We start from the raw sequence: 21,482 nt of genomic DNA on the forward strand, positions 1-21,482 counted from the left end.
AGAGTTATCAGCTTTAAGGGTTTTTTTATCAGAGTATCATCTTTAACTAGAGAAAACCATTTTGTTTTTAGATATCCTGAATAGTTATAACCGGGCGCTTTAAACATCTAAAAGTTAATTTGTCTTTTTTTACAATAATTGAACAATAATTATTCACGATATCTCGAGATTGTTCATCAATCATCATTGTCTAATTTCATATGCGTTCCAAGCGGTAGGCAAAGCGACCCTCACCCCTGTTCGCCACCTAAGGAGCGGCCAACTAGTTTCGCACACACTACAGAATTCAGGTTCTAGGAACAATAATAAACGCTACTCAATATAAATTTAATTTTATAATTTACGTGGAGGACTAAGGTGACTGGTAAGGTGCTGATGATGATGATGATGAATATAAATTTTAAAGTATACAGTGTGGTTTCATTTAAAACAATTATTTACAAAAATAACACCGAGCTTTCGTTCTTTTCGTCGCAAAATGTTACCAAAAAATTCCCATATTTTTTTCCAAAAATTATCATAATTTTCAAGTCACGACTCTTACAGGAAAACCAAGGTGTAAACATAACATAAATTCCTCAAAAAGTTTATGATAAAAACCAAGATTATGATTATCACGAGTTAATTAACGTCACTTGACTTTAAGAGGGAGAGGGCTACAGAGAGGGAGATAGAAGATTAAGATGTCGTTAATAAAAGTTGTTAAGTGTGAGATGGATTCATGTAAATGGTTTTGTTGCCCGGTTTTTTGTATCAGACATTATCGTACGGAATAAAGTCAAAGTCAAAATTATATATTTCAAAGAGATCAGGAAAGCACTTTTGAACGTCAACGCAAATAATACAATATGTAAAAAAATGACTATCTGACGATCAGTCCTCTAGGAAAACTATTTGCTCATTTCTACGTGTGGATTTCTATAGAGAAGAACGAGCAAGAAACTTCATAGGTTACTCTTTTTCAATCAGGTTCACAATAATTTTCTAGGTTACGTACCTTTTGTGTAAAGCCTACTCATCTCGAGATGTATCACACACACTGATGAGCAGCATTCAAGATTATAAGCACTAAGTGTGGCTTAAAACTAGTCGAAGAAACTAGTCAAACAAGCTAATGAGTAAGCGATACAATTTAATCAAGGAATCTGTATATGCAAACCCTCTAGAAATATGGCTTTTTTAAGTGGTGAAAAACATCCAATGACTTCTCTCGCCTTGGACGAGACGAGAGGGAGTGTCAGACTCTTGATGACTAAAAACCACCCCATTCCCACTCCTACTTTTCGAGCCGGACCCCGGTAAACACGCTAGCTACTCCGCAGCTCCGGATCAAGCATCAGCCCTACTGGGCTCCATTTTTGGTCGTATAAATATGGTAACGGAACCTTAAAAACTTTACGAGGAAAATTTAACGTTTCATTCATGCGCATTCTGTGAAGAATGTTGATGAAGATCTTGTGTACAGAATATGACGTGTCCCCTGATTTATGAGCATTTTGAATGAGATTCATTAGTCACACTCACAGCTATGTATTGTGTAATTTGTAATTTGTTTACACTTTTGATGATAATATATTGTTCGCTCAGCGTTTTCCATTATCTTGCATTGTTTTTTGGAATTACAATATTATTGTTATTACAAAGACTAATTCTTATTATTTACACAATAAATGGCGAAATGGGATTGTTTCTTTCACGTCGCATTGGAGAGGACAAAAAAAACAAATAAGTTTTGCTGCCACTTGAAATGTGCAATTTTTTCACCTGTGTGCATGTTTGTTACTCAATTACATCAAAATGCTGAAGGGATTGAGATGCATTTGGAACAAAGGTAGAACAGGGGTCTGCAAAAAAAAAATGAAGAAAAACAGTTCATTTGCACCATTGTAAGATATTGCAAACGAAACAAGAAAATAATAAAAAACATCAACCTAGCCTAAAAAGGGCAGTGCTCAGCTAAAACATGTTCTACTTATCCCACAAGCACACAGGCGAAACCACTGACAGAAGCTAGTACATATGACTCCTGTTATCACACAACACAACATCAGGCCTTTCACACTACCCACACGTACTCAATTATTTAGCCATCCAAATACAGGGAACCACAATTTGTTATGCCAAACCATCTTCTCACTAGTGCGAGGAGGTATGCATACCAGCACTGGAGTGGACCACAAGCATTCTCCATGTCGAACAGTAATGTATCACTGAATTAATTGGCTAGGTTGGTTGTGTGGTTCGTGGTTCAATTATTGTGTGGTTATTTAGAATTGTTTTTTGAAAAAAAATGGTAAAAATAAATGTTAAAAAATGTGGGGAAAGAGTTTCTTTTTTTGGGTGATGTGTTGTATGTGTGAGTTGGTTTTAGATATACAAATATGATTAAACATAAACCGATTATACAAAAACCGAAACAAACCTTTTTTAGGTTTTTTAGAAAATTTCTCAGTAGTAGCACGGAGTCTGGAATAGTGCCCAGTATGTGGCAATAGGTCCACCTCCTATTATATAGGACTTATAAAATAAATGGTGAAATGTGGGTGCATATTGTTTAGTACCATTACGTGCCCTAATGTGTACTGCCTAACCCTTCGGGGATAAAAAGAACAATACTTCGAAGACCCCTTGCACGGCAGTCGCACTTACCAAACCACTCGGCCAGCGAGGCAATCAACAAAGATAAGCATTTTATATTTTTAAAATTAAGTAATCCTAATGGGGAGCTTTTTGCGTAGCTATTAATAAAAACTGTAACACCTGCTGTATTACCAAAAACCACACTAGTAAACACTGATATTGACTACACGAAAGTAAGCAATCAACCAAATATTATTTCCTGGAAATATGGTCGGAATATTGTGATAAAAATTGGAGTACCAATGAGTTTCATAATTATTTATTTCCTACATGTCCTACATTACGTTGACAAATTGCAGTATTTACATAATGTATGGGGGAAATGGCAGCTGTTTCGTCGGTATTGATGATAAATAATATTTTCACTGCCTCAAACGTATCGTAGAGACGTACGACGTACGTAACGTTACCGAGTTTCAAACACGATGTCAGATTTAGAAACAAATCTAGAATTAAAGTCCTTTTAAAAATCTATTAAAATTTTAATATTACCTATCTCACTTTTTAACATACTCAACCACTTTTTTTATGAAGTCGTGATTGTGATGTAAGTGTTTTATGAAATGATGCTTTGGTAAGCGATCAGCGCCGCCTATAAACACTCGCCACATCAGAGGAGTCACAGATGCATTACCGGCGTTTTAAAAAGTAATACGCTCTTTTCTCAAAGTTTGAAAGTCGTATCGATAATAAATAATTAATTATATTGACTAAAACGTTCACAAACAGTAAAAGTCAAATAAAACCATCACTTAAACCAACAAACCTGCGGAAAATGTACCCAACATCAATTACACTCCGCAGAATTTTTGCACGACTCCCTTGAGTATAAAACCATCCAATTCCCGCTATTCCGAATATCGTTTCGCTTTCAAAAACCGAACAAAAACCGCACCCAGGTACAGGCACAATGAGATCCGCACAAGCACATTGAGATCAACACAAGCACAATGAGATCTCAACAGGCAATTAGCTGGTTGCCACAACCTTCTCCCGCGGGACAGTTGCGCACAATTGAAACATGTATCAATTACAATACGCTGGTGTGTTGATGTGTACTTTGGATGTTGGGAAATGAGCATCGGATCTGAGTTGTAGATAAGATGCAAATTATTTTGAACTATTTAGATCTTTACTCTCATTTACTTAAAATTACTATTGCTCTAACTAACCTTATATCTTACAAAAATTATAAATGCGAAAGTTTTTGTGTGTATGTCGATTACTTCAAAACAACTGGGATCAAGAATTGTATTGTGAACCTGATTGAAAAAGAGTAAACCTATGGAGTTTCTTGCTCGTTCTTCTCCATAGGAATCTACACTTTGGAATGAGCAAATAGCTTCACTAGAGGACTGGCCGACAGACAGGCATTTTCAATATATTCGATTTGACGTTCAAAAGTGCCTTCCTGGTCTATTTGAAAAATGTGAAACAGTAGAAGATTATAATCTGGCTTAACACCTAGGCTACTTTTTATCTCACAGGAATGCGGGCGAAGCCGCTGACAGAAGCTAGTATGTCTATAATTGCTATATAAATAGAATAAGTACAAGTTACACGACAAAATCGAGATGGTATTATGGGTGATTGATGGGTGGCAAGTACAATCCTTCTTGTATGAGCCAACGACTGTATATCACACGCATACGTCACTCATGTTAGCAGTTTTTAGTTTATTCATTTCATTATAATAGAGATAATGACGGGATATAGAAATTAAAAATTCTATTTTAGTCCGTCAGTTAGGTAATGAAAAAAATATTACCTGTTTTTTAATTTTATTATATAGGGTGACTGGTAATTAGTGACCGATTTTCAAACACGCGATTGTATGCATGATTATAAACAACTTTCCCGAAGAAACTTTTTTTGAACACTCATTAGTTTTATTGTTATCACGATAGCAAAAATTCAAAATTTTACGTGCACGAAAACGACGTGAAACAACACTTGCGTTGTGTTTCGTTGTGTGGTTGATGTTTTTTTAACGTTGATAAGTCTAGCGTTTGGCCCCCAATTTTATTGTATTATAATTATTTTATTTTAGGTTTTCAAAAATCCCATTACCCCCCCCCCTTCCCAACCTTGTCAATCCCCGATTTCCTAACCCTAAAAGGCCGGCAATGCACTTGCTACGCCTCTAATACATATTGAAGGTGTCCATGGGCGGCGATTGCTTACCATCAGATGATCCGTCTGCTCGTTTACCGGCTTATACCATAAAAAATACATAACGTGGATAGTTAGGTACCCTTACTCAAAAGAAAACAGTTCACTTACTTTCTAAAGGGACACAATTTAAGATTTCCATTCAGTTATTAAACATAGCACCACTTAGAACTGAAGAAGTTACTCAAGAACAAATATTTTAACAGATTAACAATCAGCTTATCAATTAATTTATATACAATAACTTCTAAAGTACATACAATTTAGATTATTAAAATCATTGAGTACTTCAACAGTTTGGAGTCTAACAAAGAAAGTAAAACAAATTGCTTAAGGGCAGGCACCTTTTAGTAAAGTCTTCTAACAAAACGATTACAAATTGTTAAAATCAGTTCAAGCTTTTAGTTGGGTAATAGTGAGAATGGATGATTATTAATACTTATGGTATAGTTATTTCAAGAGTGGTTATCAAATAAGGAGTCTCAGGTGTGGTTCTGAAAACATTTTTTTTAAACGTTGCTCCACTATAGGATTTTCTCATGTGTCATGATAAACATACAAAGTTACATACACATAACACCTAGATCCGAAACAACAATTTGTGGATCATACAGAGAATTGCTGCGGGTATCGAACTCGCTACACATTGCGCGGCAGCTGGTTGGCCCGCCACCGCGCCAACAGTGCAGTCAACTCAGATTCAGAATGCATGTTTGGTGCAATGACTGGATAACTGACTGTTGTGCAATATAACGCGGGTTCGATTTTATGTGATCCACATATTATTGTTCCGGATCTGTGCACAATATGATTGTCAGTCTATTTATTTTCAAACTCACCTACGACACAAAAGACTAGTAAGGGGCCACGATTTAAACTAGAGAAATGGCAAATGTAACTTTACTCCCACATTTTCTGGTTTTTAAACCTCTGTTCTCGCCTTGAGGAGCGAAATAATAGCAAAATCGTGAGCCTATAGCTTGGCCCCGATCTCCAATCGAACACAAATTACAATTGATAACATCGATAAAATGAGAATCGATTCAAAACGAATCAATTTAATCACTTCCATTTACAAAGGTGCAATAACTTTCGGGTTTCAATTAATACGTTTTCGAATTTCGAACAATTTTGGAATTCGAACAATTTGGAACCGATCAAAAGGAGTTTTCGATATTGAAATTAACTTTTGTGTTCGCTTACCGGGCTGTTGTATGAAAGGCTGGCCGAAAATATTTCTAGAGGTAAGCTGCTCTATAAAATGGAAAGAAATTAATAGGACCTCAGTTCTACGTTTGAAACGAATCAACGTATTTTTTTTACCTACAAACTAAAATGAACTTTTATTTGATCGACATAAAATAGGATTTCGAATAACATAGGTTGATACCTTCAATACAGTTTGCACGCTTGTATACTGTGATTTAATTCATCAATTTCAAAGATAAAAAAGCGAAAAATACAAGCAAAATTACAACGAAATTTTATCGAAAAGAATCTTAGTTTCATAACATACTAAATAGGAATACATAAAACAGGTGTTAAATTGCAAACCTCCTTTTTTATGTCGGAGAATATAACTACGTCTTTTTTTGTTTGAAAACGGTTAGTTACTAAATAACTAACCACATACAAAAATAGTTATAACAATAACCAAAAACCGGCAGAAACTTTTTAAATATTTTAGTTTTTACGGCAACTAAAAATGACTTTTAGTTTCGCCTAAACCTCGCCAGCGATATTGTTTCTCCTTTTTTGTATAGTGGCCAGCAGCAATTCAACCTACCCATTTTATCAAATTTCTTTATTCGATTCTCAACCTTATTAGTTTTGTTATAAAGTGCATCGATGATGGCCAAGCGATTTTAGGCACCTGCTTCTTCTGCATGAGAGTGCCGGCTTGAAACCTACATAGGGCAAGTACCAATGTGACTTTTTCCGAGTTCTATGTATGTACTTTCTAAGTTTATTTAGACACCAGTGAGAAACGGCGAAGAAAAACATCGTGAGGAAACCTGGGCTTATAATTTCTAATTGTAAGTTTGAAATCGCCAACTCACATTGAGCAAGCGTGGTGATTAATGCTCAAACCTTCTCCGTGCGATTGGAGGCCTTTGGTCAGCAGTGGCCACTTATGGGCTGATGTGATGTGAAAGTGTGTGAGAGAGCCATGCTTCGGCAATGTAATTGACTGCACGGTTGGTGCGGTGGATGGGCAACTGGCTGCCGCGCAATATGTTGCGGGTTCGATTCCCGCACGGAGCAACTCTTTGAGTGATACACAAATTGTTTATTCGGGTCTGGATGTTATATGCATGAGAACTAGTATGTTTGTAAACGCACCCACGACTCGGGAGAAAATCGTAATGTATTAAAAAAAAATTTTGGTTATTGGAAACCCAAATCCCTACATCACGAACCTCAAATCTTTCAACCCTCAAATTTCTAACCCAACTACTAGCAACGCCTTTATCTTGTAACTTCTTAGGTTTTGCGGCGATTGCTTACTATCAGGTGCTTCGTCTGTTTGTCTGTTGTTCTACTCCATAAAAAGTTTAGAATTCAATGAAAATAAATGACAGGTTTAGATAGGTTGACCTGTTGGTTACTCTACCGTTTTATTGATGACACGGTTGCATGGTTACTGAACGCATAGAATATGCAATAGGTTAGGAATAGCGATCGGGAAATTTCTATAGACTGGCATACAATAGAAAGTACGAGTAACTTAGTCGAACATGAGTTTTTATTAAAGAGAAAAGTTGTATAGCATAATGTTGTAAGGCAAGTTTATTTTATGATGTTTAGTTTTATAACAAGAGTATTATATTTTCATCGTTATAAAGTCACGTCTTTTTATTCACTAAGAGGTAGGTAGGTAGATATTGAACGGAGATCCGGCTTGAAAAGTAGGAGTAGGAGCGTAGTGGTTTTTAGTCAGTAAGAGTACCTCTTGCCTCGCTCAAGGCGGAAAAAGTCATTAGATGATTTTCACGCTTACATGTACATGTAAAAATATAGTGTCCATACTGTTGAACAGTAATTTTTATAGTCTCCTGATATATAAGATACTGAGATATTTCTAAAAAACTGAAGATTTTACCAATAATGCTGGGACTACCTGAAAATCGAGACCTCCTCCTCAAGGAACGAAATGGCAAGTACTCGACTAAGGGTGCTTTAATTTCACCAGAGATGTGCTATGCTACGTTGTTGTGGATGCGTTTGGCTTCCATCAATTATATTCATTGGTACACATAGCTTAGCACTGGTGGAAACGGACTCAGCTAAGCTTTGTTTTTATATGGAAAGATGCGTGCTATGGATTGCTTCCCTATTATCGATACATCGTATACTTGAGTTGTGCATCTTCCTCGCACAGCTACATAGCTGGTGAAAAAACATCCTAACAAGCCAATTAGAAAATACTTTATTCGAAAAAAAATGCTACCAACCATTTAGTAACATAGTTTCCAAAAAACTAAATTTACAACCAAAAACGCTAACTTTTTCATAAAATTCCAAACTGTTACACATGGTATAGATTCTTCTCACATACATAAATTCTCTCGAGCAAAAATCCAGAAATTAACTACATTCCAAACAGGTCGCCCGAACTCCGGCTAACGATACAAATTGCATTTTTATACCACGCCCGTACTTTGTTTCGATTGTTTTCTTTCATAACAACGAAAATATGGCGTCGATTTTTAAAATTCTATTGGAAATGCTTTCAGCAATTGTTTGGGTACACTTAATTATTGTATATGATAGCTGTTTATTTGCTGAGTAGTTTCTTTCCATCGTCAGTAGCCCGTGACACAGATCACTACTGGACTATCATCTACCATCATTGTCAACAGTCTGAAGACGTCTACTGCTGGACAAAGGCCTCCCCCAAGATCCTCCCTCCATTCCTTTCTTTCTATTTTGTTATGGGCTTCTAATAATAGAGAAGTTTCTGTGTCTATCTGTACCAAACATCTAATTTCTTATTCCATTCTTAAGTTTTCCAGTCTACCGCAGATGGGGCCCTGTAGGGCTGATACCTAACTCGAAGCAGCGGACTGCCAAGTGGGTTTACCGGAACTCCGGCTCAAAAAGCAAAGAGTCTGACGCTCGTGAAAAGTCATTGGATGATTTTCCCCCTTTAACAAAATAGTTTTCTGCTGGAAGGCTATTTGTAACGACAAGTGTGTTAGGTAACAAACACACTATGCCACTAGGATATCATACAAAAGCTAATTAATACAGAAACCAAGCAGCCATATTTGCAGCCAGAACAATCACACAAACAATACAAAAAACCAACTTCACAAAAACAAATAAAAAAAACCAAACATCAACTTAAACTTATAAGCCAACTAGAATACAATACACAAATCAATGTATTTCAATACAATACGGTGCTCGAGCCAATACAATACAATACATACATGAGGCACAAGCAATATAATTGCGTGTATTTCATTGAACACAGTTTGTAAACATTGAGTTTTTGTTCGTGGTTTTGCTCGAGCTAAATTATGTACTACGTAACGACCTTATGGTCTAGTGGATTTAATCCTGTATCCAGTATTTCAATATAGAAGAGGGTTTTAGTGTACAAAATGTAATCTATACTTTGGTGTATGTCAGCACTCCACTGGAGATGTAGCCCGCCTTTCAGCAATTTTAAGTCTATATTAATAAAATATATTTTTTTTTTAAGTGTGGGAAACCATCATGTGGATCTTGTGGTGTCCCGCTTTAGGTGAGGCGAGAGGGAATGTCGGACTCTTAATGACTAAAAACCCCGTTCCTACTCCTATACTTTTTGAGCCAGAGCCCCGGTAGCCCGCTAGGTTGTCCGCAGCTCCGGATGATCAACAGAATGCCTCGTTAGTTTAGTGTTGCATCGATTTCCTGGTCAGGTAAAGTATTATTAGAATATTAAAATTAATAATCACTGAAATAAGAATTAAGAAGTTTTCAGGTAATGATAATAAAATTCAGAATTTTGCAAAGTTTATGATAACCTCTATTACAAAAATACTAGCAACATAACTATAATTTACTAGCAACAATACTATAAACTTAAAACGGGATATTTACCATGTTTTTCAATAATTATGAGTTTCCGATATTTCGGCATTGTTGCAAGCGCCATATTCACAGAAAAACATGGTAAATATCTCGTTTTAAGTTCCAATTATAGTGTTTGTGACCATGTCAGTTTAAAAACTTATACTAGCAACATTACTTTGTTCATTACTTGTGAACTATAATATCCTTCAATTCACTTAACTTACTCTATCACACAACACAAATAATGAAAGTTATATGCAGAACTCTAACTTAAAGTAACTGGAGACAATTTAAGTGGTGTGATCTTTTAACTTAACACCTGAATGTCGGAGTACTAGTGCACCTGCTAGCTAAGTATATTAAGTTTAAGTTAGGACTTAAATGTAAGGAGTGTTTGGAATTTAGTCTGCGATGGTATTTCGCTGAGAGGAATGCAGTTTGCTGAATATGGTAGTCGGGTTGAAAATTTCATTTTTGATTCATTCATTTACTGTTCCTATGGTATCGATTCTTATTTTGAGTTATTATTTCTTATCAAATTGTTTTGCAATAGATTTGACTCTTGTAATGTTACAATACTTTTATTTAATACTTATTTATGCAACGTCACGCATTTTATCCCCGAAGCGTTAGGCAGAGGTGCACATTACGGGATGCCACTGTACAACGTATATCCACTTTTCACTAATTGTTTTATAAGTCCCATGTAATAGGGGGTGAGTCTATTGCCATATACTGGGCACAATTCCCAATCTCCACTCTTCGAAAACTATGATGCAATTAAATTATTTTGTGCATGTACGCACTTCGTGGTGGTTACGGTGGCCGTTTACCATAAGTGCTACCTGTGGCACGATCAGCCTCTGGAAATTGATCATCTAATGCGCCGAACGTCAGCGCATTCGACACTCTATGGGTTAAACATAATCGTTTACCATCTGACGAGATAACGGCTAAACGCCTACCGATTACAAAATAAATCATGCCTTTCTCCTGTTATGAATTGCATAGTGCAATGTGCAACTTCACGCCTTTTATCCCCGAAGAGGTAAGGAGAGATGCACATTACGACATGTAATGTCTCTATACAATGTACACCCACTTTTCACCGTTTAATGAATTGCATAGTTTGCGGAATAATCTATTACCGAAATAAAGGGGCGTAATTTTATCCTATTTCTCGGAACTTCAATTAGCTCTAGCATGATAGAACTAAATAACATGACTGGTAAAAAGTTAAATGTTAAATACACCTTTGCAAAATTTTCTAAGAATCAACACTATGTTTTCTTAAAATTTCTTTAAAGTTTAATAATAATTTAAGAAGCAGTATCTAAAGGAGCTTTTATTAACTAAATGGAATAGAATGGACTGTATTTTAAAAATGAATATTTTTACTTTAAGATTTTTATAAAACTAAAATAGTTGTCTTAGAATTTTCTGCTCAGTGAAACTTTAAGAAGCATTTTCGATTCGTATATTTTCTACTTGTTATGTTATTTTGAGGTCACAGGTTACCATTTGAGAGCATTATATATAATATTTAAGATAGTAACAATAGCATAAAATAATATTATGGTATGAAGGTATGATTTTATTATTATCAGTAGCAGCGCGACAATCGCCGCGTCGTGTGTCGCGGAATGCTGCTTATGAATATGAGCCTCTAGCATGACTTAAAACAAGGCGAGTTGCTCGTCAAACAGTTGCCTGAGAAAGCCGAAGGCACAATAATTAATATGGTATGAAGGTATATACATATAAGAAGAAATATAAGATTATAAACATATCGTGAAAATTCCTTCCTTTCTTTTTCCTATAACCAATTATACCTTTTTTGAGGCCAAAAAGTAATCCAATAACTTCTCCCGCATTGGGTGAGGTGAGAACGAGTGTTAGACTCTTACTGACTAAAAACCACCCCGATCCTACTCCTGCTTTAAATCAGAGCCCCAGTAACCTGTTACGTTATCCGCAGCTCCAAAGCCAACGAATATATAAAAGAAAATAGCCTCAACAAATTAAAATACCAACACTAATTACCGCATTTTGTCATCTTTATCACTCGCTTCCATAATTAAATGGCGATACCAATCATTCTTAAAGAAACGAGCCAACTTCCACGGACTTTAATAACACTCAAAATATCCAAGTTTTTTAGTGCAAAAATTATGGACAGATATTTACTATGCATGATGCTGTCATTTATTTCACGAAACTTCTTGGCTCTGGCTACAGTTGCCAAGTTTTTACAGGATTAATTCTGTACTTGGCCGGCATTTGAAATTGGGGTAGGTATTAAGGGTAAAATATCGCCTAAGGCTGGGCTTGCACTACGGTTTAAGAAGCGGCGTTTTGTTAGTTAAGATGTTAACTTTAGCTGCTACGTAGGTCACCGGTGACCAGAGTTACCGGAGGGTTTCCCTTTCATCAATTTTTTGTCTGCAGTTAAAGGTTTAATCGACAAAACTACAATCGTCAATTTTTAAACCATGAAATATTTAACCATTGTGAAAAAAGCCGCTTTAAAATTTGTCAGTTTTAAAGAGCAAGCTTAGCTTAGCAAAGGTATCTCACCGTCTGACTAGAACTAGACACAAGCGTACAATGCGTCTCGTTCCACGCGTGCTTCACGAAGCCGACAGACCACCACAGATTAGGTCTATTAAAGAAAGCCGAAAGACTTAACGCGTTACCAGGGCTCCAGATCGTAGCAGGAGTAGGAACAGGTTGGTTTTTAGTTAGGAGTGTCATACTCCCTCTCGTCCAACCTAAGTTAGTCACTCTCTCTCTTAACCCGAGACGGGAAGAGTAATCGTGAGACGACGCAGTTTGCGGTTAGGGCAGCAAACCGCACGGAAGAAACTACAGTGCAACCTAAGCCTTATATGGGGTATAGGGTGGTTCTTTGTGTAAGAGTGTAAAAAACCGTGTCGCCAGGACATCTGGCGAGACGTCGAAGTTACAAGATGTTAGATTTTCTTACGTCATCAGTTTTTTGGAATTTCTTTTTTCTTGTATCGCTTGTTGGTGTTAAGTGTTGTTTGTTAATTTTTGGCTGTGATGAAATAAGTTTGCGTTTAAATAAAAGTTTAGTTGGTGTTTTGACTTCAGATTAAGCAAATTATTTTATTAATATATCTATGTATAAAAATCAGGTGCTGTTCATTATTCTCGCTATAACTCGAGAACAGCTCATGGTTAATTCGAGTCTTGAATTATTTGTGGAAGTGTTACGAAGTTGGCTAGCTCAGTTTGTCGTACCATGAAATCAATCAAACAATCTACACATGTAACCCTTTTTTTGAGAAGGGAAAATTATCCAATGACTTTTCCCGCCTTGGGTAAGACAAGAGGGACACTCTCACTAACTAAAAACCACCCTAAGCCTACTTCTGCTCTTCGAGCCGGAGCCCCGGCAACCCGCTTGACAGTCCATATATGCATCTCACATACATACGCCTAATATACATACTTTTAAACACTCCATAGTCTTAATAAAAAAGAAAATTAAAAAAAGATCAGTTCATTGACCTCATCTAAGAAATGAATTAAGAAAAGAACAACCCATTACTCAAGCTTTACCTCAAGAATATGAATCGCTTGTAATTTAATAAAAAAAGACGCAAGACTGAACAAGTTCGTCATATTAATTGGGAAGTTAGCCCGGAATTTATTACCTTTTAAGAAAAATCGTACTTATTTACTAAACGTTTAGGTGCATTTATCATTTTTTTGTATTTAATGTTGTCTTTATACATACATACATCAAACATAACCCCACGCCTGTCTCCTATGGGAGTAGGCAGAAACAACGCCAATTGCTACGACTCTTACACACCTTTTTCGCTGCATCAACAGTCATCAGTCTTTACATACATGCTTGTCGGTTAAGGGTATTTTTAATTTGGTCCAACATTCATTCATCCCTTTTTACTGGTAATTTGGATTAAAATGACCAAGTGACATCTAATAACTGGACTGAGATCATTTCCATGATGGGACAAAGGATAAAATCCTAGTGTGGGGAACGTATAATAAAAAATAGAGCTAGAAGACATAAAATTTAGGATTCAGTAAAAATATAACGAAAACTTGTAACTTACCCGACCTCACTAAGCCTAGAAACAACCTAAAATAACAATTTAATTTTTAGACACAAAGTACCATGAAGCCTTTTGTTTGAAACAGGTATTGAATTTAAATTTTTCCCAGAATTTGGGTTCAAGATCGTTGGGATGGTAATTAGTTAGGTGTTTCGTATGTGTATTGTATTACAGTGTTTCAGTGAAAAACGCTTTTATGGATGTAACCTTTTACATTATAAGGTATCGTCATCTCGTATGTTCAATTCGATGAGGTGAGGAGGGAAGGGTTGTCAGTATAATTTTAATCAAGCACATTAATATCATTAACGCCCGAATACTCAAACGCTACTCAATTTTAAGTTGTACTTAAATATCGTGCTATCTCTGTCATTTTGTAAAGAATTGATAGTGACAGAACTACATTTGAGAGCGTCTTAAAATTGAGTAGCGTTTGAGTATTCAGGCATAAGACATTCGCACCCGAAACACCAAAAACGTTTCAAATGCGTTGCCAGCCGTTTTCAAGGATGTTGTGGAATCGAGGATTGGGAAGATTGGTAAGGGGGTAATTGAGTCTAAATATATTACAATACCAACTAAAATACAGTAATAACAGTTTCGTCGACCACGACCTGTCACTTTACCAAGTTTTAACGCAGTTTTGCTGAAACATAAAAAACATGAAATCAATCGCCGTGCATTTTGTTTATAATTATGAGCCCTTACCGTGGCTTGAAACTAATCGAGCATCCTCGAAAAGTAAAAAAAAGAAAGACGTAACTTTAAAAATGTATGCCATTGTAAAAAAAATACCTTAAAATTTTACAATCGCTTAAACATTGAAACATTGTGACGTTAAAAGTTAAACTATACAGCTATTTTAAAACTAAAGGTTTAACTTGCAGCAGCGAAATAACTTCAGTTAAGCAATACCTTACAATTTCTGTTCAGTCTTTGTTAACTATGATTTGTGAGTTCATGAGAAAGTCTTATAAATGTTGAAAGAAAGAAAGAAAAAACATTAATTTCACGCTAAATATTATGTTGGAAATGTGTTTAACAGTTAACTAGTATATCTTTTTTGGGTTATGGATAGGTCAGTGACCTATAAGATATAAATACTTTTTTTGATGACTACCTAGCGGATTTATCTTGAAAAGTAGGAGTATGAACAGTTTGGTTTTTAATCAGTAAGAGTCTGACACTCCCTCTCGCTTCGCCCATGGCAGGAGAGGTGATTGGCTGATTTACTTCTCTCAAAAAAAAAACAATATTTTTCACACATCAGTAACCTGTTAAAATGGGATTTTTTGTTTTTTAAATAACGTTGCCCCACTCTAGGATTTTCTCCTGTGTCGTAGATGCGTTTACAAACATATAAGTTCACATACACATGACACCCAGACCCGAAACAACAAATTTGTGGATCACACAAAGAGTTGCTCTGTGCGGGAATCGAACCTTCTACTCGTTGCGCGTTAATCGAAACAAAGATCTATAATATCAATTAACAAACACAGTGCTAAGTAATTAGATTTCCATTTAATCATAGCAATTAATATCATATTAATTTTCAATTTAGTTAAAATAGTGGTTAAGCAATAATATGTGTTAAACAATATAGCAATAGAGCCTACTATTGTCTGTAATTACAGCAAATTGCTATTAGAGAGTGAACTACCTGAATAGTAGAGAATTAGTTATAAGGGCGTTCATTCGTATTATAATTGTCTTACATTTATAAAGTTAAATAATAAAATATCTAACTAGATTCAACCTTATTCTAAGTAGAGTTAAAGTCCTTAATTGTTTGACAGTGGGTATGAAGAGATGACGGGCCAGCTTCATCATCATCATCATCAGACGTCCACTGCTGGGCAAAGGCCCTAAAAAGGGTGGAAGGTTTGCTGTAATTCTCACGCTTGGCATCCGGCTTCGGGATAGCAGTCAAGTCATTGAAATGTTCCCCCATAAAAAACAACGTGTTACAAAAACTTTTCCTGAAAACCGCATCGAACGGTTCAGCCAATCGTACAATAATAGAGAACAAACGTTCATACATACATACAGATCAAACACTAAACCTCCTTCTTTTTTTAACTTGGTTAAAAATCTGTGCAGAATAGGTACTTTCCGATTTTAATTTTAATTTCAGATCCAAAAATATAAGTTTCTATTCACAAACACATAGCATACCAAGCAATCATACACACACACAAACGCAATTTAATAAAACAAAAACATAAAAATGCACGTCTAATAAAAAAAAAACATATAATATAATAAGCGAAATTACATCCCCATTTTTCCTATAAAACTTTTTCCGTACCGTATACTATCCGACTCGTTTCAAGATCTGAAAAGTTTACAGTACTTGTGATTCCTGACGTCGGAAGCACCTGAAATGAATCGAAGTTTTCTAATTTTCAACAACTTATAAATTCCAGTTGAGATAAAGGAATGTGTCTGTAATTAAAATCGGAGAGGTGTAAGTTCTGGTGCAAAAATGTGGGTGATTTTGAAAATGGAGGTGGTATTTTTCTGGTGACGCTAAAGATATGATTGGTATGTTGCTTTTTTATGGTATAAACCGGTAAACAAGCAGATGAATCACCTGATGGTAAACAATCGCCAACGTCTATGGTCATCCGATACACCAGAGGTGTAACAAGAAAGGAGCGTTTTGGGGGTTAGGAATTTAAGTGTTGTTGGAAAATCGGAGATTGGAACGATCGGGAACAACGAAACACAACTTAAGCGTTTTCTGTGAGGTCGTGGTATCACTTCGGTCGAACCGGCCCTTTCGTACCGAAGCATGGCGTTCTCACACTTAAGCCTTAAAACATAGTTCTAAAACGTTCTCTCGTAATAATAATATCGAAATCCTATAAGCATTTTGATAACTCACTACTTCCACAATCATAAATTCAAACCCCAAAGCAATTCCTCAAAGAAAAATTCAAAGTTTTTCTTTTCAGCATTCGAAACTTGTCCCTGTAATCATTATTTCAAATCAACACTGTATTACCAGACCAACCAACCAGACAATAAAAGACCTTACAAAGCAAGACAAAAGACTGAAAATTAAATGTCTCGCACCTTGGTATTCCCAGCGTCTCCCGTTTTGCAGAAAACTAGTTTAATTGGTTAATCCCATTATAGTGTATCACAAATGCCGCCCGAGGTTTCAATTACACGCGGGGAAACTGCACCGCTTTGTGGAATTCTAGACCTTAGTTATTACAAGGTGTTTCATACGATTTAGTGTAAATGAGTCTTGTTGTTAGAGACTATTTTGGCCTGAATGGCTGAAGTTGCTTTAGAAGATTCGGGTTTGTCTTGGCTGTTAAAGAAGGTAGTTAAGAAGTAAGGATTCATTTATTTAGTAATGCTGTGCTCATAACTTTGTTAATATTAAAAGACAGTGTCTTCTTTCTCTCACGATATAAATAACATATATCTAAAAATATTTTCCGTCCACCAAGTGTCAGCCATAGCCTTACAAAAAACCGACGTAAAACAACGCTTGCGTTGCATTTCATCGTATGATTGAGGTTAGCGAAGACCAACAACAACCCTTAAATTCCTAACCTCCAAAAGGACGGTAAAGCACTTGTAGCGCTTTTGGTTTTTTGGGTGTCCATGGGCGACGGTGATTGCAAGGGGATCCCTTGATGGTAAGCAAGCAAGTCCGCGGAGTCACAGGTGCGTTGTCGACCCTTTCAAAATGAATACGATCTTTTCTTCGCATGTCGTATCAGTTCGGTTCGTATTATAGTATGTTTTTAAACGCAGCCACAAACAACACTGAAGAAAATTCTAGTATGGGCAACATTTAAACTTCCACCGGTGACTACAAAGCATTAATTACAAACATACCTCATTTCATTCATTCTTCTACCAAGTCCCATATAACTGTCAGCTTACTTTTATCACCGGTACCTAAGCACTTGATGTCTCCGCACTCAACTAAACCTAATTAATTAGTTCACTTTCCTTTACATTAAGCACTCACACCGCTTTTAATGTAAACGCACTTAATGTTGCCGCAGGTAAAATTACATTACTTTGCAAAGAAAATTAAAAGATAACTCAATAATCTTTTTGGGGCTTCTAATTTTTTTGATGTTGTTTAGTGAAAAATTAGATTCATTTTTGTTAATTTTCACTTATGTACTTACAAACTTATACTAAGACCAGATAACAGCGTACTTTAATCAATCAGACTGCACGATTCATGCAGTAGCTTGGCAACTGACTGCCGCGCAACGTGTAGCGAGTTCCAATCCCGCATGGAGCAACTCTTTGTGTGATCCACAAATTGTCGTTTCGCGTCTCGTTGTCATGTGTATGTGAACTTGTATGTTTGTAAATGCACCCACAACACATGAGAAAATCCTAGTGTGGGGCAACGTATTTAAAAGAAGCACCATAGCTATTGATAGCTAACACGACGTAAGAATACAATTTAGTACCACATCAGTCTGACTCTTAAAACGTTTAATGAATAACATTTTTAAACCTTTTATATCAACAAAGGGCTTACTGTAAATAATGACGCAATGTAGGTGTTATGTAATTGGTGCTTAGGGCCTAAACCAACACGCTGGATAAGTCTAAACAAAGGTTTTTCGGGAAGTTTCGTGTAAAACATCATAATTATTAAAGTCTTTACGAATTATTTGTACGAACAAGGTAACGGTTTTTATTCTTTTTATCTCTTTTTTGACTGATTTCAGTCATTTTGAAGATATCGCTGGTGTGCCCTCTAATAACTAGACCTAACCAATCTTTAATCCAGTAGGGACGATGCCTGATCCAAAACTGCGGATTCCCTAGTGGGGTTACCGGGGCTCCGTCTGAAAAACAGGAGTAGAAACGGGGTGGTTTTTAGTCAGTAAGAGTTTGGCAAACTCCCTTTCGCTTTGCCCAAGGTGAGAGAAGAAATTGGATGATTTTCCCTCATCAAAAAAAGTCAATCTTTATAGTTATGTGTATCTTCATTATTTATAAATCACTTACCCTTTTAATTGTCATGTAACAATTCTTTATATAAAATATCTAGACCATCAACTTAAATATAAATACAGATGGTACAAGCATTCAACAATAAAGAGAAATAATCAATTTTGAAAAAAACAAATTTGTAGATGACACAAAAAGCAGACTAAAGGCATAAATCCCTTTATATTTAATTACAAGCCCGGAAGAGACCCAGTGGTTCCAAAAAGCATTCGTTCCTATAAATAATTAGGACCCCTAAAAGGCTACCTACATTTGTGGAGGCTATATTTGACTCCTAATAAAATATTCGCATTGCGTCCTCATTTCAGCCGGTTGGGCACAGCTGCCATTTTTAAATGGCTTGTAAAAGGCTACAAAGACTTGTAATTTAATCTTTCTTTCCCTCATTCACTTTTTTAATTATTCTATTTTATTTTTTCAGTTGTGATACTACCGTTGAACTAAGTCAGTGAGATGCAGTCTGAGAATTGCATTAAAACTCTTTTTTATTTTTGGAATTCTTTTCCTGAGCTGGCACAAAAGGTTTTCTTTTTTCGTTCCTCAATCTGCTTTTTGAAATTGGAATCTTGGAATAGCTGGTTTTTTTATTGTTTAATGCTAAACCGTTGTAATTGGGTTTTTTTTTGCGAAAAATCCGGTGTTTATTCAATGCTGGAGTTTCAATAGTTTAGTTATGTTTTCAGTTAAAATTTGGTGCACTGTACCTATTATGCAACGTCTAGTTAAACTATAACAAAAATGCCCACCCGTATTAAATTTTACGCCTCTTTTTCGTCAGTCATATTATGAGAGGTTTTTTTTGAAGGGAGCCAATCATCCAACACTTTTCCTGCCTGGGCAAGGCGAGAAGGAGTATCAGACATTTACTGTCTAAAAACCACCACGTTTCTACACCTGCTTTTCGAGTCGGAGCTATGAGAGTCTAATTTAGTCTTTCAATATAGGATAACTCTAGACTACTGCATAATTATTGCCAGAAACTGGAAGTAAAATACCAAGTGTACCTACATTAGATATTAACAAAAAACATTAGAATAAATAGCCAGAATAGCCTACCCCGAATAAAAATATCTTTCCATCTACATACTATATAATATAATTATTTAATAAATAAAAGAGCTTAACTCAACTTGACTTAGCAACGACTGAAATATACTCAACAATGACCGCTAAATATAAGTAAACAAAAGTTAATTGAAGATACTCACTTGGCCAGGAGAGGCAAAAGAAATTGGGTAAGACTGAAATAACATAATGTATTTAGAAGCAGGCCTATATACTTAATACTATTAGCTTGGCCTTAATTTTGGACCTCTACAGTAATGATTACAGTCCACCTTTAGCCCAAAACACAAGTTTATTTAGCTAATCCTGATAATGAAAAATATTTGAGTACCTAACATTTTTGTTGATTATTTTTTGGTTTGCATTTAATAAATGTAAAAGGATTTGGAGTTGCTGTGTGGTTTTTAATTTTTTTGGTCGTTTATGAGTACATGAGGGTATTATACTTAACCCTTTTGTAAGTTAGGGATGTAAGTTTTAAGTATAGCTAACTTGTTGCCTTAGAAAAAAGAATAGTGCACTATTTTGAGTGGCTGTTAATGTGATTAGCACTTTGACACGCAAAAAAATTTGCATCGTTTTGTTTCTTCTTTTAGTACTTGTATGTGGTCTAAAATTAATAATTTCCACTATCATCAACATTTTTTATTCATTTTGACAAATAAACCTACAAATATGGGGGTCATAATAAACACAAAGGCTCACCAAAAATTAATCAAGTATTTTTTTTATTATTTTATCAAACAAGCCAGTAAACGAGCACCGATCACCTGATGGTAAGCAATCGCCACCGCCCATGGACACTTGAAACACCAGAAGCGTTACAAGCGCGTTGCCGGCCTTTTGGGGGTTAGGAATTTAAGGGTTGTTGGGGAATCGGGGATTGGGAAGATTGGGAAGAGGGGAATTGGGCCTCCGGTAACCTCACTCACACAACGCAAGAGCGTTGTTTACCGTCGGTTTTCTTTGAAGCCGTTGTATCACTCCAGTCGAGACGGCCCTATGACTCTCCCACACTTAAAGACAATAGTCAAATGGGGTCATTAATCCCAATAATTTCATGACAAATGACCCCCAACTACACACTTAATAGAACATCCACATTCCCGGTACCTCAATGCATACTCGTTGAGTTCCTGCAAATTGCAAACATGCACTTAATGTAATTTAACGTTAGGAGCTGAACAACATCCTAGATACAGTGAATAATGAATGGGGAAACGTATTGCTTGGAGGTTTAGTATCGGATGGGGCGATATAGTGTCGGCGCCGTATTGTGCAGGAATCTTGTGGAGCTGTTTTGAAATTGGTTACGGTGTTAATGGATTGTTGTTTAGTTATTTATTGTAGATGGAGTTTTGCAGGGTTTTTGGATGATTGAGTTTCTTTGATACTAACAGATTTTGACTATAGGGTTAGCATCGT

At 36.0% G+C, this 21,482-nt stretch overlaps 1 protein-coding gene across 2 annotated transcripts in view; it reads right to left on the reverse strand.

Moving 5' to 3' along the window:
* Nucleotides 1-21,482, reverse strand: part of LOC118274751 (uncoordinated protein 58) — a 369,374-nt gene that overhangs the window by 152,185 nt on the left and 195,707 nt on the right. The gene's annotated exons all lie outside the window — the stretch shown is intronic.

This window comes from Spodoptera frugiperda, chromosome 11 (assembly GCF_023101765.2).
Source record: "Spodoptera frugiperda isolate SF20-4 chromosome 11, AGI-APGP_CSIRO_Sfru_2.0, whole genome shotgun sequence".
In the NCBI taxonomy this organism is placed as follows: domain Eukaryota; kingdom Metazoa; phylum Arthropoda; class Insecta; order Lepidoptera; family Noctuidae; genus Spodoptera; species Spodoptera frugiperda.